The sequence below is a fragment of the Sorex fumeus genome, unplaced genomic scaffold, assembly GCF_029834395.1.
Source record: "Sorex fumeus unplaced genomic scaffold, SorFum_2.1 ptg000007l, whole genome shotgun sequence".
In the NCBI taxonomy this organism is placed as follows: Eukaryota; Metazoa; Chordata; class Mammalia; order Eulipotyphla; family Soricidae; genus Sorex; species Sorex fumeus.
In genome coordinates this window covers 58,421,468-58,438,020 of record NW_026606064.1, presented here as the reverse complement: position 1 = coordinate 58,438,020, position 16,553 = coordinate 58,421,468, and the positions used below count along the sequence as shown (strand labels likewise).

The 16,553-nt window shown below is 41.5% G+C and overlaps 1 protein-coding gene across 2 annotated transcripts in view; it reads left to right on the top strand.

The window, feature by feature from the left end:
* The window catches only part of SVIL (supervillin), a 229,567-nt gene that overhangs the window by 86,788 nt on the left and 126,226 nt on the right, over window positions 1-16,553 (top strand). Inside the window, exon 1 of one of the 2 annotated variants that reach the window (XM_056133474.1) lies at window positions 3,814-3,818. The exons of the other annotated variant lie outside the window; for it this stretch is intronic. The gene's annotated coding sequence lies outside the window, so the exon portion shown is untranslated. Of the gene's footprint in view, window positions 1-3,813; window positions 3,819-16,553 lie in introns of those variants that run through there. 2 annotated transcript variants of the gene reach the window in all.

The following is a 16,553-nucleotide window of genomic DNA, read 5'->3' as shown; positions in this document are numbered from 1 at the left end:
CTTAAAATAGAGTAACTTGTTTCTGATTAAAGATCCAAAGGGATTTTAGAAACACTGCACCTTTACTTTGTGAACTGTTTAAGTCATCAGAAGACTCCTGTTTCTGAATTTTTAGTTTGGTTCTGAATATGAAAAGTTGGCAAATAACTTCAACTCTGATAAATATACCCATTGAACAGAAAAATTATATTTTTAATTTTACGGTTTTAAATCCTTTCAAATGTGAAGCCCTGATCATTTCACACATTTTGAAAACACTATACCTAGTTTTACACCAGTAAACCCCCAATTTCAAATACATCTATATTGTATATGCACAATATTGAGATTCTATATGCAGTAAGAAAACACAAAATTCACCAGCCACAGATCAAACTGAAGGCAGTTGATTTTTAGTTGTTTCAAATATATCGAATTATGAAGTATGTTATGAAAGGTAAGATGACCTTTGAAAATTTACTTTTTCTTTTATGTACAGATTTTCTTAGAAACAGAATTTTTCATTTCAGTTGATTTTCAGTTTTCTATGTACTAAGATGGGCACAAAAGTCTGCTGTTTATTTATTTTGCATTGAATTCATTTAACAGTTGCTCTTATGAAGTCCAAAGACAAATGACTTTTTAATGTCTGTTATTTGCTTGCAAGCACTGCTTTCCATACCTAACACCCCTAATGACTTTATAGGTTTGAGCCAGATTTGAAAAGGAAACTTGTCATTAAGAAGTACATACCCCCCAAATTAGGCTCAGAGTCTTAATTTTCACCAGATGTTCATCTCAGCTACACACAGGCACATGATCATTTGGCTGTATTATTTCATACATTTTTGATAAAAAGTGTTGAATATTTTAAAATTCCCTGATTAGATAAAAATTGTTGTGATGGTTTAGACGAGTGTGAGTAAGCTTTATGAAATGCAGTCTGTCCCATCACAGTTTCCTCCCCTTTGAGATGGAATTTATTTGGATTGGTATCTGTTCTCCCTGGAAGCTTCAGAGAGCCTACAGACATTGATAGTTACTTCAAAAGAAAATTACAATAAGAAGGTATAGTGGGGAACAAATAGGAAGGAAGCTGTGTATTCGATCCACCCACATCCCACCACCCCTCCTAGAAGTGTTTACTGGATTCTCTTTCCATGGCGGAAGCAAGTGGCATTAGGAAACTGAAGGCGTTTGACCCTGAGGAGTGCTAGGCATTGACAGAGTAAGTGAGAGAATCCTCGGTCTTAATAAACAGCTGCGTGACCTTGGGTTAATTCTCAATCTCTCTGAACCTCCTCCTTTAAGACAAGCATGGAACCGCAAGGTTTCTAAGGTCCATGTAATTATTTTGGAGTCTGAAATCCAGAATTTGAAAATAGTCTCATCTTCCCTGACTATGTCCTGTGTCTGGGAGGTGGTGGTTCAAGCAGGGAGCAAGAACAAGTTGCAATTATCCTGAGCAAGAAGCACTTGTTTTTGAAATTTGATTTAATTTGTATAAGGTTGTTCACAATAATTTATTATATTCAATATTCCAATACTAATCCCACTACCAGTACACCCTACCCACTACCATTATTTTGAATTTTCCCAACCACCATACACATCTGCATCAATAACGGGTCCTAAATAATTTATTTTGTATTGTTTGTTATCAATAATTTTCTAAAAATGATCAGAAAAGGTTTCCTTAGAAGAAAGTGTGTGAAGTTTGTTGTATTCTCACCTTGGAGTCATTGAGCCCTTATTGTGTAGAGTATGAGATGTCCTGGCCACGCACTCCAGAAATTCCAAAATTTTAAATAGGTGATACAACTCAAGTTAAATTTTTAACTGGATGATGACTTTGGGGTTCGAAGGCATCTCTGCAGCTTGTTGAATTCTTCTGAGATTTATTTGTGATTCTCTGTATCAAAGCCATAAATTAGTTTATATGGCACCGGAGGCAGTTTGTGGGCGTGACTGCCAGGCACCTGGAAGAACAGGGAGATGGGGGGAGGTTGCCCATCATCAACTCCATGAGAGCCTGGAGCTTTCAGTCACAAAACCTGCATACCTGAGTTTTTTCAGCAGATTCACTCATGGATGAGGCTGTCCAAAAATGTGGAGATTGCCATGACTGGTGGCAATTAAGAATCTGTATTTTTAAAGTGTCCCCTCACTGCTTGCTTCTACTGAAGTATTCAGCCCATTCCTTATGACTGGGCTTGATCATAAGTTATGTCTTCAATCTTTTGTTCTGTGCCATATTTTTTTTTCTTTTGGGGTCACACCTGGTGATGCACAGAGGTTACTTCTGACCCTGCACTCAGGAATTACTCCTGGCGGTGCTTGGAGGATCAGATGGGATGCTGGGAATCGAACCCAGGTTGCTCACATGCAAGGCAAACACCCTACCTGCTATGCTATTGTTCCAACCCCCCTGTGCCATATTTTGAGATTAAGCTCTTGCTGTTTCTTTACTTGAATGTTCTTTCACCTGATTTATTCTCACTACCTTTTGCTTTTTCTCTTGTGAAGCCCTAGAGCAGTTATGGCAAACTCTTGTAAGGATGCCTGAGACAAAATTTTCCTGTGCACAACGGGAACAAATCGTGTCCAGGTCACTGTCAAGCCTGGTCTCTAGTGACAGCTATTTTCTGAACACTTACTGTGTATTAGGGTCTTAGAGAAAGAACAGTGGGGAAAAACAGAAACCTGACTTCAGGGAGCTTAGGGTCTAACAAAATCGCACTCTAGTGCCCAGAGTGTTTCAGTCTCCTGATCCACAATTCTAGATCTGTATTCAACACACTTAAAGACAGGATTTTATATCCCTGCCATGTGTTCACTGCAGCCCCATTTATGATCACCAAGATCTAGAATACACACAGTGCCCAACCGATAAGTGGCAAGAGAAATTGTGTACACATACACATAAGATTTCTACACAGCTATTAAAAAAAATGATGAAATCTTGCACTTTGCAACTGCCTGGATGGAACTGTTAAGGGGGTCATGTTAATCAAAACAAGTTAATCAAAAGGAGAAAGGCAAAATACAGGATGATCTGATTTATAGGCAGAATATAGAGAAACAAAACAAGGGATAGACATCCATGCAAAGCATCCTTAGATCCTTAGACTCTGATATCAGAACCGAAGTCACTAAACAGAGGGTGAAAGGGGGGCGGAACAGAGAGGAATCTAGGGACAGTACTAGCGGAAACTTAGCGCCTTGGTGGGTGTGGCGTAACATTATACACCTAAACATTAATTTTAACACTACTGTACACCATGTTGCCTCAAGACTAATAAAAATTTTTAAGATTTCTTTTTCTTTTTCGGCCACACCCAGCAGTGCTCAGGGATTACTTCTGGCTCTCCAATCAGGGACCACTCCTGGCAGGGCTCAGAGAACCAAATAAGGTGCCAGGGATCGAACCTAGGTCAGCTTCATGCAAGGTAAGAACCCTACCTGCTGTACCATCACTCAGGCCCCATTAAAAACAAATTTAAAAAAATTTTAATAATACCTTTCTGGGGCTGAAGTGATAGTACCCAGGTATGGCTCTTGCCTTGCATGCAACTGACCAGGGTTTCATCCCCAGAAACCCCGTAAAATTCCCCAGTTCCACCAGCAGTGATCTCTGTGCACCAGTTGGTGTGGCCACGAAAACAACTTAAAAAAAAAAGTATGTATTCGAAGGTATGATTTTGGTTTCTAACCCAAAGGACTAACATAGTTGGTTTACTTATATTTCTTTTTGTTTTATCTTCTGAAGTTCTCTCTTATCCTCATTTTTAGCCATTAAGTTCATGAACTTGAAAAAAAAAACCACCTGTTCAGTTTATGTAAGTACAAGTCAGATACCAATCTATTTTTTTAATTTGTGTTCTCTTTGCTGTCATAAAATCCTATCTATAAAATGTTGATTCATTGCCAAGCAAAGGTTGGTATTAATATCATTCAACCAAGCTGTTCCAGAAATAAATCTTTGAATCAACTTCTTACAGAGTTTTTCTCTCTGTAAACATTTATTAAACCTAGCAGGACTATAAAAATAAAGGCTTTGAGCTGAGTTTAGAAGGGATTGAACTGCACCTGGTGAACTTTGGTGTCAGAGAAACTGTCATTTTAGACATCTTGGAGCTCATAACCCTTTTGTGTGCATTTCTTTTTAACATTATTCACAGGGTCATATATACCACCAAGTGAAGCCAATTACATGCCAAACAGTACATTAGCTGCTCTCCTGCCTACACTGTATATCAATATTATTTTTCACATTTTATTGTACACAAGGTTGAAGAGCAGTCTTGATTTATAGGCTATAAACATTATTCAGTACTTCCAGATAAAAGTGGCAAACAGACGACTGGACGCATTCTGATTTGAAGAAAATTAATTACCTAGAAATTTAATGGAAAGAGTTTTCTGGGTTAATTTTATACATTTCATTTCTCTGCCTAATGTGAGAACTGGCAATGATTTCTATAATTAGTGAACTAAAATTAAAGAACAAAAAAATGTGACAGGTAGATTACTTAAGGCAGAAGAAAGCCAAAATTATTGCTGGGAATTTGTGTTTTAGAGAACTATAGTAAAAGGTAATTCTTTTGTTGAACAGATGTTTTCAAACAGGTCTGTGGATACTCTAGAAGGTGATAATATTTTCTGGTAATTATAAGAAATGTGGTATTAGTTTGTGTGTGGGAGGGTGTTTATATTTTTAGCTCATAGTATGGAGAGATTCATTGTCATTATCTCTTTAGAGGGTTTGGGACTCCCCAAAAGTTCGGAATAAACACACGAGCAACTAAAAGCACAGTCTGATTTTAAATTCCTACTCTTATAGAAGGAGAGGATTTTAAAATTGGCAGAGTGCTGGTCTTGCACACTGCTGATCCTGATTCAGTCAGTGGTATCCAGTATGGTCCCCTGAGTGAGAGATCCCTGCGTGTAGAGGCAGAAGAGCACCACACCTCTGGTCTGGCCTGAAAACAAAAACAAATGAGAAACAAAGTACCTGGGGCACAGTGATCTTCAATTCTGTTGTGACTCACCATCTCCTCAGTCAGGTCCAGTTCTGGTTCTTCACTGTCCACTAAAACTTTTTTTCAATTAATTTTTTAAATTGAATCACAGTGAGATACAAAGTTACAAGACTGGTTATGATTGGACTCAATAATATAACGTTCCAACACCCACCCATTCACCACTGTACATTTCCCACCACCAATGTCCCCAGTTTTCTTCCCGATTCCACTAATACTGCCCTGTGTCTATGGCAGGCACTTTTCTAGAACTTTCTGTACTGAAGCTGCACCTTGACGTGATCTGAACCCATTCAGACTGCAGTCTTGGGCTCTGCTGAGAGGAGTCAGAAAGCAGCCATGCACCACAGTTGGCAAAGCTTCGAGATTTGTGATGGTGCAGGTTAACGGAGGGAAAAGTTCAAACTATTGGGCTTCTCACCGAAAATGAAAGTTATTTTTTTAGAGGACCATTTTCCACCCAATGTCCCATTCCTTCCATGAATCCATAGGATAATCCTCAGTCTCGTAGCTTGGGACAGTCTCGTAGCTTCTCTGGGGCCCTGGATACATTAAGTCTCGCTTCCCCGACTGAGCTAAGTTTTCAGAGACCCAGGGTTTACAGATGCACTGTTGGCAAGAGCATAGCAGGGCTGACTGAGGTCACCTTGGGATCCTTTTGGGATCTTGCTGACTGAGCTCTGTGAGCAGGAGGAGTGTGGATTCAGCCTAAGGTTAAGGGGTTTTGTCATCTCCTGTTTCCAACATGACCTTTGGTTGTTTTGTCAATGTTCACAAAATTTGTTTTCTCTTTTATAGTCATAGAGTTTTGCAGGAAACCTCTTTAAATGTGTTTGGTTTTGAACTTTTTTACATGTAGGGATATGACCAACTGACCTACACTGTCCCAGGGGTCTTTTTTTTTTCCTTAAATTTTATTAGCGAAACACTATGAGGTACAGCTGTAGACTTACAAATTTTTGTGCTTGGGTTTCAGTTATACAATGATCGAGTACCTATCCCTCCACCAGTGCCCATTCTCCACCACCACTGATCCCAATATCCCTCCCACCTCCCCACCTCCCATTCCACCCTGCCTCTGTGGCAGGGCATTCCCTTTTGTTCTCTCTCTCCTTTTGGGTGCTGTGGTTTGCAAAAGAGGCATTGAGTGGCAATCATGTTTGGTCTATAATCTACTTTCAGCACGCATCTCCCATCGTGGGAGGATCCTCCCAACACCCTCTATTTGGTGCTCCCTTCTCTATATGAGCTGCCTTTTCCCCTAGCTTGTGTGGCTGGCCTCTAAGCCATGAAGTAAACCTCCTGGTACTTATCTCGGCTATTCTTGGGTGTTAGTCTCCTATTTTGTTACTTTATGTTCCCCAGATGAATGCAATCTTTCTATGTCTGTCCCTCTCTTTCTGACTCATTTCGCTTAGCATGATACTTTCCATGTAGTACCACATGTATGTAAATTTCATTCTTCTCCAGTGCACACGAAACATTTTCCAAAATAAACCATGTGCTAGGACACAAAACATACCTCAATAGAATCAGGAAGATAGAAATAGTATCAACAATCTTTTCAGACCACGATGCACTGAGAATAGAAGTGAATCACACACAGACACGGAGAACCAAATCAAACACCTGGAAATTAAACAACTTAATGTTGAACAACAAGTGGGTCAGGAAGGAAGTCAAGGAGGAAATCAAAAGATACCTGGAAGCAAATGAGAATGAAGACATGAGCTACCAGAACCTATGGGATGCAGCTAAAGTCTTTGGGCTCTAAAGTGCGAGAATGTGAGTGTGTGTGAGTTCATGCTTTCCTTGAACCCACAGCACAGGAGAATGCGTATCCCAGGCAGATGTGGGAACCACAATCCTGGGGGAGGTGTTATGGTTGAAAAGGGACAAGGCCGTCCAGGTGTCTAAGTTGGTGGCCTCTCCCTGCCCATAAGCCCCAGCCAGGATGGTTGGTGTGATGTCCTCTGGAAGTTTTGTGACTCTCAGGACAGCCTTGTACCCAGAGCCTTCCCGAGAACACCCTCTACCAACCCCCTGAGCATTTCAGCCTCAGAATCAGGCTGCCTTTACTTGGAACCCTCCCCCAAGAGTCAGCATGTCCTAACAGTTTGCCTGACATGAATAAGCTAATGGAAAATCCAAGTGCCCTGATGTCTGGAATAACGTAAGAAAGGCAAGTAACTCCCCTACTGTATCACTCCCCTACTGTATCACTGTCATCCTGTTGTTCATCAGTTTGCTTGAGGGGGTGCCAGTAACGTCGCCATTTCACCCCAGCCCTGAGATTTTAACATCCTCTTCTTACTCGTCTTTCCCAAAACTGCTGTATTGGAGACTCTTTCAGGGTCAGGGGAATGAGACCCGTTATTGTTATTGTTACTGTTTCTGGCATATTGAATATGCCACAGGGAGCTTGCCAGGCTCTTCCATGTGGGTGAAATACTCTTGGTAGCTTGCCGGGATTTCTGAGAGGGGCGGAGGAATTGAACTTGGGTCCACCGGGTCAGCCACGTGCAAGGCAAATACCCTACCTGCTGTGCTATCACTCAAGCCCATATAAGAGAATACAAGCAAATATGTTAAAACCAAACACATGTGTGCTGCCTTCGGTACATCAGTGGGCTAGACTATAAGAGGTTGCGTGGCCGCATGCTTCTGGGAACTTTTTTTTATAGTCATTGGATCTTGGCTGTTGATGGGATTGCATGGCGCTGGGGACAGTTTGTAGGTGTGACTGCTAAGCTACTGGAAAATGGGGTTCTGGGTGGAGGAGTCCCAGTTCTGATCCAGCAGTTTTGGAGATCTCAGTCCCAGGTCCCGCATACCTGGGTTCCTCTGCCTGTTCCTTCATGCGTGAGGCTTGTCTGAGCTTGTGGAGAGTGGTCTTGAGCATGGCTGTGGCTGCCCCTACATACGGAGAGCAATCTAAAATTAAATCTAAAATTAAAATAGACCTGAGTGAATTTTCACTCAAGAAGTACAGCAAGACTAATGTTTTCTGTAACTGAATGGAGCCATCCTTACGAGATGCCTGGGCTTCCAAGGTGGGGATCAATCACTCTTCCTTTACCCCATTCACCCTTGCATCAAGTGGGTATGAATAAACGTTTAATTGGATTAAGTGACTATATACCAAAAATAATTGAGCTCAGCTGCTGAGTTAAATGTTTAAAATAACTGACACGGTGGTTCTCCTAGCTACCACCTGGCCTATGGTCAGGCAAGGGGGGGTGGCGGTGGGGGCAGTGGCTAAGTGTTTAGGGGCACTATAAAGAGAGTCATCCTCCTCTGTCCCTCCTCTTTCCTCCTGTCCTCTCCCCACTCACCTGGTCCCCTTCTTCTCCTTTCTCCGTATTTCCTTTCTTTCTTAGTCTTATCTTTCTTCTCATCCCCTTTCTCTTCCTCTTTTTTCTTTTCATATTTTCCTTCCTATCTTCTGCGTTCTCATTTTCTTTTGCCATCTTTCATCTTCAACTAAGACCAGTCAAGACTATAGCCACAGAGTCTTGGAAAGCTGATTTCTGCTGTAAGTTCTGCTGATTTTAATGCATGTAATGATCAGTTTAAAACTCTATAGAGATGTTGCTTTCTGTTTACAAACGTCTGCTTGTCATGCTGTTGACACTGTAAATACTCTCTTTAATGGCTATAGTCTGAACCATAGATGCATGATGTGTAGATGTCATTATATTTTGTGGCCAGGGTCTTCTATCTCTTGCTAGACTGAACCAGTCATCTTTCCTTCCTTTACTGTTGTTTATCTCTGTTTTCTACAACTACACATAAACATGTATAAAGAAAAACATAAAGAGATCCAGTTAACACTACAAAGGGTAGTTTGCCACTAATCTGGAGCAGAAAGTGAGCAGCCCATAACATTCTATTCAATTTTCGTGGACGTGTATGAATATCAAATTTCGGCTTCTGCTTCAGTGTTTGATTGACTCAAATTTGAAATTTTAACATGATGATCATTGGCAGTCCTGACTTTCTGAGAGAAACACTGTTCTTTAAGGTGCTTGTGTGCATGGGTGCATATATGAGTTCTGGCCTTTAAAAATAGACACAGGAATGGTGAGTCTTGTCTATCCTCACGGTTCATTCCGGGGATTGGTGGCAGGTAAAAAGAGACTGTGAGTTTGTGATTCTTGCACAGAGCATTAAATCCCGGCCTCAGCCGCCTTTGGTGCATCCCCAGTCAGAGCTCTTCTGTTTTCAAAGTTAACTGCCGACGAATAAACACTCTTGACCCGGATTGTAAACATTTGTTATACATCTGGTTAGTTTTACTTTCAACTGGCCAGAATCATTTTGGCAGAAAAGTCATTAAAGTTGGACAGCTCAACAAATTACACAAATCCAAATCCTCACATTCCTTGTTTTTTCTCACACAGGCATTGCCTTCCCCTCCCCGTCTCCCGCCCCTCGCCACCATTTGAAAAATAAAAGTCTTTGAGGGTAAAGAAATTGTGCTTAAATATGTCTTCTTCAGCAAATGAAGCCTATGAAAGAATTTAAACATGGACAGAGAGGAGGGGTGTTTGTGTACCTGTGTCTTTGTCAGTCTTTAGAGGATTCACAGAAGAGTATTTGTGGTTTCTACTTGAGAGTCCCAGGCTAAATCACTGCCCAACCTCTGGCCATCCTTCCGCTGGGGGTTGTGATCATTGTCAGTCACTCTGGTCTACTTAGGAATTGGCCACTTAAATGTTGCCAGGGTTACCTGGATCTGGAGCTGCTCCTGAATACCAGTCTCTCTACCTGCTGCATGCTTTTGGCTGTTGAACCCTGGGGTCTCTCCTACAGGCTCACCCCCTCTTAGAAGGAAAGGGACAGCAGACCATTAACTATGGAATGGCCCAGTGTGTTCCCCGGGGTCTGCCAGAATCTTTGTACCTGAATAACCCATCCATGGCTTTGTGTCTGATTGAGTGTGTCCAGCCTGAGGTCAGTGTGACTATCAAAGCCCCGGAAGGCTCTGTCTGACCTTGCTATGACTTTTGTGCAGCCAGTGACTCACAACAGGTCAACTATCTTCAGAGTGTCCTTTTTTCAATGGAGGAGCTGCAAACAGCTTGTGGGAGTCAAAGAAGACAGTGTTTTCCTTTCCAGGGTCATTTGGCATAAAGGAAAACTAGAACTTGACAAGAAAATCAGTAAATTCCCCTTCCTAAGAATGTGTGGAGCTCTTCCTCTTTCTTGGTGCTTTGTACAGCTATTGGTTTGGGGGCTTATTTTAGAGCTTTCTCTAAACTCAGACTTACTGAGCCTTCTCTCTTCCTGAAGAGGACAGAGTCAATCAGCCTCTCATCAAAACAGCCTCTGCATTCTTGCTTACTTGAGCCCCTTGGAGCCCCTTCTCGGTCTTCTCATGTATTGATCTGTTGTAGTGCACCCCATCATATTATCACATGATGGGAGGCTACCAGGACTTTTTACAGACTTTTTCAACATAGACTGAGTTAATGCCTGAAAACCTCCTAACATCTCTGCCAAATTGGGGAATTCCCAAATAGGCAGCTCTCTCCTTAATCAGATGTTCTCTTTTGCTACCAAATTTGGTCTCTGTAAGCTAGCTAGCCACCACTTCCCTTTCCGTCCCATCGCCTCTCCCAGTCCAGGGAGAACCTCATAAATTAATTTGAGAAAACTCTAATTCCTATTCAAGCATAGGGTCACAGGCAGCAGAGACTTTTAGAAGGTACAGAAACCCTTTGTACTGTCCCTAAGAATAATTGCCAACAGTTGGTTTCCTTGGTTTGCTTCCTGTAGATTTTTTGGTTAATAGAATTACTTCACGTGAATTTTCTTGTTCTCTGGTTCACGGTTTTGCAGTCGTCATACCAGAACCATATTATATGTGGTTTTCAACATACAAATATTAAAAAACACAGGTTTAGTTGGCTTATATTTGTTTGTGTGTGTATTTTGGGGACTACTGCCAGTGGTGTTCAGGGGCTACTTTTGTCCCCTGTTGGGGTCACTCACAGCATTGCTATAGGGATCATTTGGTGCTAGGATCAAACTTGGAAACATCTCCCCAGTCAAGCAGACTTACATTTGAATAGACAGTTGGAACACAATATGTGTGCAAGCACGCACACGCATGCACGCGCGCGCGCGCGCGCGCACACACACACACACACACACACACACACACACACACGCCTGTTGAGAACCTGGGCACATAAGAGAATATCCTAGAACCAACCAATCCCTTCACTTTTTTGTGGACCTGATTCAGTAGATCAAGCATTACTTGGATGTTCTCTGGCTGCCCCCATATCTGTCATTTCAGGATTGTGCAAAAGCAATAACTAATATTATTTGAAATTTAAAATTATGCCTATTCCTTTTAAGAGAAATACACAGCACAACGTGCATTTTATATCAGTTTTTATCAATGCAGTATAGCAAATCCTAGTGTTGTTAAATGTTTTCTTTGTGAGGTCTTCCTCATCTGAGATATGCCCTAGGAATAAATTTGTTGTTGGTTTGATTTGATTTTGAAATATCTTCATCATCTGTGACACAATGCCTAAACCTCAGTGTTCTGGAGCAAGTTTACATGTTTTTGCCTTAAGATGTAAGCAAAAATTGAATTTTATTTTCCTTAGAAGCATATTTAATTATAGGGGTATAATGAGATACTTTTGCAAATAGTGTAGGGGAAGCATCTACTTCAGTTCATTTGATTTTACTTATGGGTGAGGGGGTCTTGGGCCACATCTGCAAATTCTCGGGGCTACTCTGTAGTGCTAGGGATTTGAACCATAGTCACAGCTGCCACAACATGCTAGGTAAGTGCCAGATGTTGATAGTGTTGGCACTGAATAGGCAAGTCCTGCACTATCTCTCTGACTCTGGACTTCAGTTGATGCTTAAATTAAATTCAATTTTATTGGTTTTTATTGAAGCCAGTGTTCTTTCTTGAACACAACTCTCTTTCTCTCCTCTGCTTTTTCCTTCTTTGGAAAGACATAAAATAAATTCTATTTAGCAGTATTCAAGAGACCTAGAGGCTCCTCCAGCAATTCTTAGGCAGCCCAGCCAGTAGTTCAGTGCATGGCCCTGTGGTGGCTTTGCTGTTTACACCCTGTGGTGCTGGAGACTTAGGACCATCCCATTGGTGCTCGGGAGACCTCTCCAGAGCACCATCCAGTGATGCTTGGGCACCATGTGGTGCCAGGGATCAAACCCAGATCTGGCCCATGCTAGGTTATATACTAATTGGAATACTAGCTCTGATACATACATTCAGACATTAACAGACACACAAGTAAACCGGAAGCTCAGATTGCTAAACTCTTTAATGAAAATTTGCTTTGTAACAATTTCATTCATTCAAGGCTTCTCCAGTAAAGAAAAGTCATCATTATTATTTTACACGGTTCCATTTTTATATTACAGCTGACTGGTGAGGGGTGATAGCCAATTTCAGCTTTTAATGCAATGAGTAATTAAACACAGACGGTACTGCCAGTAAAGTTGAAGTCAAATCTGGCAGATAATCCAGTGCTGCATTGATTCTGCTTTAAGTACTGATGGGGAAAATAATGCGAAATGTACCCCTGAATTTTAAGAAATTGCAGAGAGAATGAGGATACTTTTAAGAGATTTAAAAGCAAGGAGGCAAATAGCAGCAAAATTGTGTAATTCCATCTGAAGAAAATGAGATAAGATGGTTATGATTGGATCATTCTTAATAATGGCAAGCTAAAAATGGGGAAGGTTCCTTAAATAGAAACTGTCATTGGCTTGAAATCTTGCTACATGATTCACGATTCACATCACTGAAAGTTCAAACCTGATGTCTAACTGCAGGTTTACTTGGTTGTTCCTGCATGGCCTCAGATTCCAACACTGGCGGTCACTATTTAGGGAACTTATCCTCTGTTCCTCATCTGCAAAGTGGGATGATAATAGTTCCTGCTCTCAGGTTAGAGGATTAAAAGATTTGATGCATGTAATATTCCTAAAGCAGCACTTGCCACAGGGCTGTGTTTATTGAGCACCTTCAGTAGTGTTTTGTTTGTTGGTTTGGTTTGATTTGTTTGGTGACCACACCCAGTGGTGCTCAGGACTTACTCCTGACTCTGCACTCAGGGAGAGCTCCTGATGGGGCTCTGGGGTCTAAATGGGATACCTTAGATCGAATCCGGTCGGCTGTGTGCAAGGCAAAATCCCTAAAGCTGTACTAGCACCTATAGCTGTACTAGCACCCATGAGTACTAATCCTCTAGGAGTTGATCTGCAGATTTCAGTTGTAGACTTAAGTCATAGGATTTTTTTAAAAACAAAAATTAATTATAATGCTTTCTCTACCTTCAGTGTTGTTAAAAGCATATGAACTAATAAACCAGTGATTTCCTTGAAGTCTAAGGAAATGATTTAATATCCTTGAATTTGTTCAAATTGTTGAAAGATGTATTATATCAGTTGTAATAATAGAAAGTGACACTGTCCCTAAGTGCTCTTTTCAAAGCCAGTTTCCTGAGGAGGTGGAGCTTAGGTCTAACCAGCTGGTTTACCAAGAGAACCCTGTAGCCATAAACTGCTCCACCCCCCCCCCCCCAACACCGTGTGGTTCACCAAGTACCAGGAGTGATCAAAGAACAAACAAAAATAGACAGACCAGATTGGTTGAGGTCAAAAGTTCTCCAAGTTTGCTTGACTTTCAATATATCACTCTTCCTCACCTGTAAGATACGGCAGAGCCAGGGGGTCTTCCAGCTGGTTGAGCCACACCTAACAATGCTGTCTTTGTGGTGCCCCTTGAATTCAAGGACTTTGCTTCCTATGGCTTAGGTTTCTTCCTTCTTTTATCTTAACGGGGGAGACATTTGAATCATCATGTCATAGGGACAGGGCTGCCAAGGCTAAAAAGAGACTCTTATCACATCCTATCCTGGCTTGGGAACAGTTGGGGATGAGTAACTGCTGACTCTTCTCCCTGGTGCAGTCCCTCTGTGAAATGGAGCCACACCCACAATGTGTCCAGTGTAAGTGAATGTGGGGGCACAATTGGTGAAGAGTGGGTACGGTTTCCTTCTCACAGAGCAAAGTCAATACAGAATTGCCACAGGAGGGATGGTCCTTGCCAGCATCAGGTTTGAGCAGCACTGCAGCCAATTATCACTGGATTTGTCCCCAGGCCTCCTGAGGACTGACCTGCTAATTTTTTTTAAAAATAAAATAGACCAATGATAACAGGATCACAGAAATAGACTAAAAGGCTGAATGCAAGCTCTGCATGTGGGATGCCAAGGTTTCATCCTCGGCAATGTTCCTCAAGCACTGCCAGGAGCAACCTGGCAAAATTAAACAAAATCAGAAAGCTAGGCAAGTGGAGTCTACAGTTCACATGGACAGGCATGCTAGACCCACAAAGTTTTCAGTAATCAGAAGGTGGTACTATTATAGGAGTGGAGCAGATTCAAAAGTCAGAAATGGTCCCCAGTGTTTTCCATTTCTGTAACAGGGGAGCCTATTACAGAAATGGAAAACAATGTCACTTGAAATCAATACAGGAAAATGAACAAACAAATATTAGGACTCATGAATAGCTATGTGCAAGAATAAATTTTACCTACACCTGTAGATAAAATTGTGTGTGTGTGTGTGTATGTGTGTGTGCATGCGTGCATATTTTGGGTCCCTTAGGGACTATTCCTTGTTCTTTTCTCAGGGGATCACTCCTGGTGGTCCTTCAGGGACCATGTTCACTGTTAAATACTGTACCTGGCTCAGCCAAATGCAAGATAAGCACCTTCCAGCTGTACTATCTCTTTGGTTTTTAGGTCTTTATATTTACATAAAATGAAATAGGGGGGTAAGTGACAAGCTGGTAGTAAGGGTGGGTTACACATTGGACTCTTTCACAGAGCTCTACCTTGTCGCGTGACTGGGATCATGTGCATTGAATTAGAAGTTAAATTAGATTTGAAAGGTCTGCACTGTGGCTCAGCCATGAGTCACCTTTGCACACCCAGTTCTGGCTTTATGAATTACATCTATTAGCTGTATAATTTTATATGAATCAAATAAAAAATCCAAAAATAATAGTTAGGTCATTTGCAAACACTGGTCTCCGGTATCCATTAAATATGCTGTTCAATATATGTTTTGTTCCCACTGTGGACTGGCTGGCCCCGGATGGGCGCTTTGATGAAGTAAGATGCTGTGTACAGAGGCAGAGAAGGCAGCTCATTCCTCAGTCATTTCATCACTTCCTCCTGATCCAGAGGGCTGCTCCATTAAATATGAACACCAGCTATGATTCGAAACTATAGGTGAAGAAATTCAGTGAACTGCCTGACAGAAGTTATATCATTCTAAAGAGATTTTTTTCGTCTGGAAACAAAATGTCCTTACCATGTCTGAGACTTCAAGCATCTGCTTGTTGCCTTTGCATTCTTGTTTGGAAAGTTGCACATTAGCACCTATTTTATGGACACCATGCCCCCCCCCGAACTCCTCCTGGAAAGATCACAGTGGCTATTTGTAGTCATTCAAGAAAGAAAATGGTTTTAACTTTTTTCCCTTTCCCCTATTTTTCTTCTTTGTAAATAGGAGTATTATTGTCTGTGTTTTCTTTCTGTGTATTGTATAAGAGGATGAGGCGGAAGGGTAGGGCTTGTGGGATTCCCTAATAAAGTACCCTTTGACCCGGAACTAAAATGTCCTTCATGCAAAAAAAGAAGAAACTGAGTTCTGCTCAGAGGGTGCTTTATCTCCTGCAGAAGGCAGAGAAAGCCCCTAGCAGTCTAGCCTTGGACAAATCTTTCATTCTCTTCTCTGTAAGAATCAAGATACTTTAATTGACTGCTTTGTTCTCTCTCTTCTCTCTCTTTTTCAAATTAAATTTCATTATCTTTCAGGCTGGATAGTCTGCATCTTTAACTATTATATTATAAAGCCAGGGAAAAATGCAATTTCCAAATTTTCAGAATTTTGCACATTTTGACTTAGAAGGTATGGCCCCACAGGCATAAGTGTCTTTATCAATAGAATCAGGTATTTTCTGTTCCTAAAGAAATCAATCTGGTGATGTACATGTATCCCAGGCCTTTAAGGAACACATGGGGTAACTCTGGGCTTTTGGGAAGTAGGGCATGGAAGAGGTGTCAGACAAGATCCTGGTGTGGGTCAGCCTCCTGAGATGGACCATATCAGGGGCAAGGGCAGGGGCAGGGTTAGGGCTGAGACCACAAGGATCTCCTTGTATGAAAGATACTGCAAAATCATCTAAACTCCATGGACAGGGACTGCCTCTCTTCAGTGGTTTTGGGGATTGCTTAGAGCTCCACAAATCATGAACAGTAAGAAAGGGCAAAAGAGAATCTACTCATCTAAGTCCCACGATTTGAAAGAACACAACCAAATCTGTTACTTGGATTTCAAACCCTGACAGTGATTTGGACTAAGTTGAATTGACAGTGATCCTAACCCGCAGTGAATTGGGATAAAGAGAATTATCAGGTGAGGTGAGTGGTAGCTTAGAGGTAGAGCACTTGCCTCACA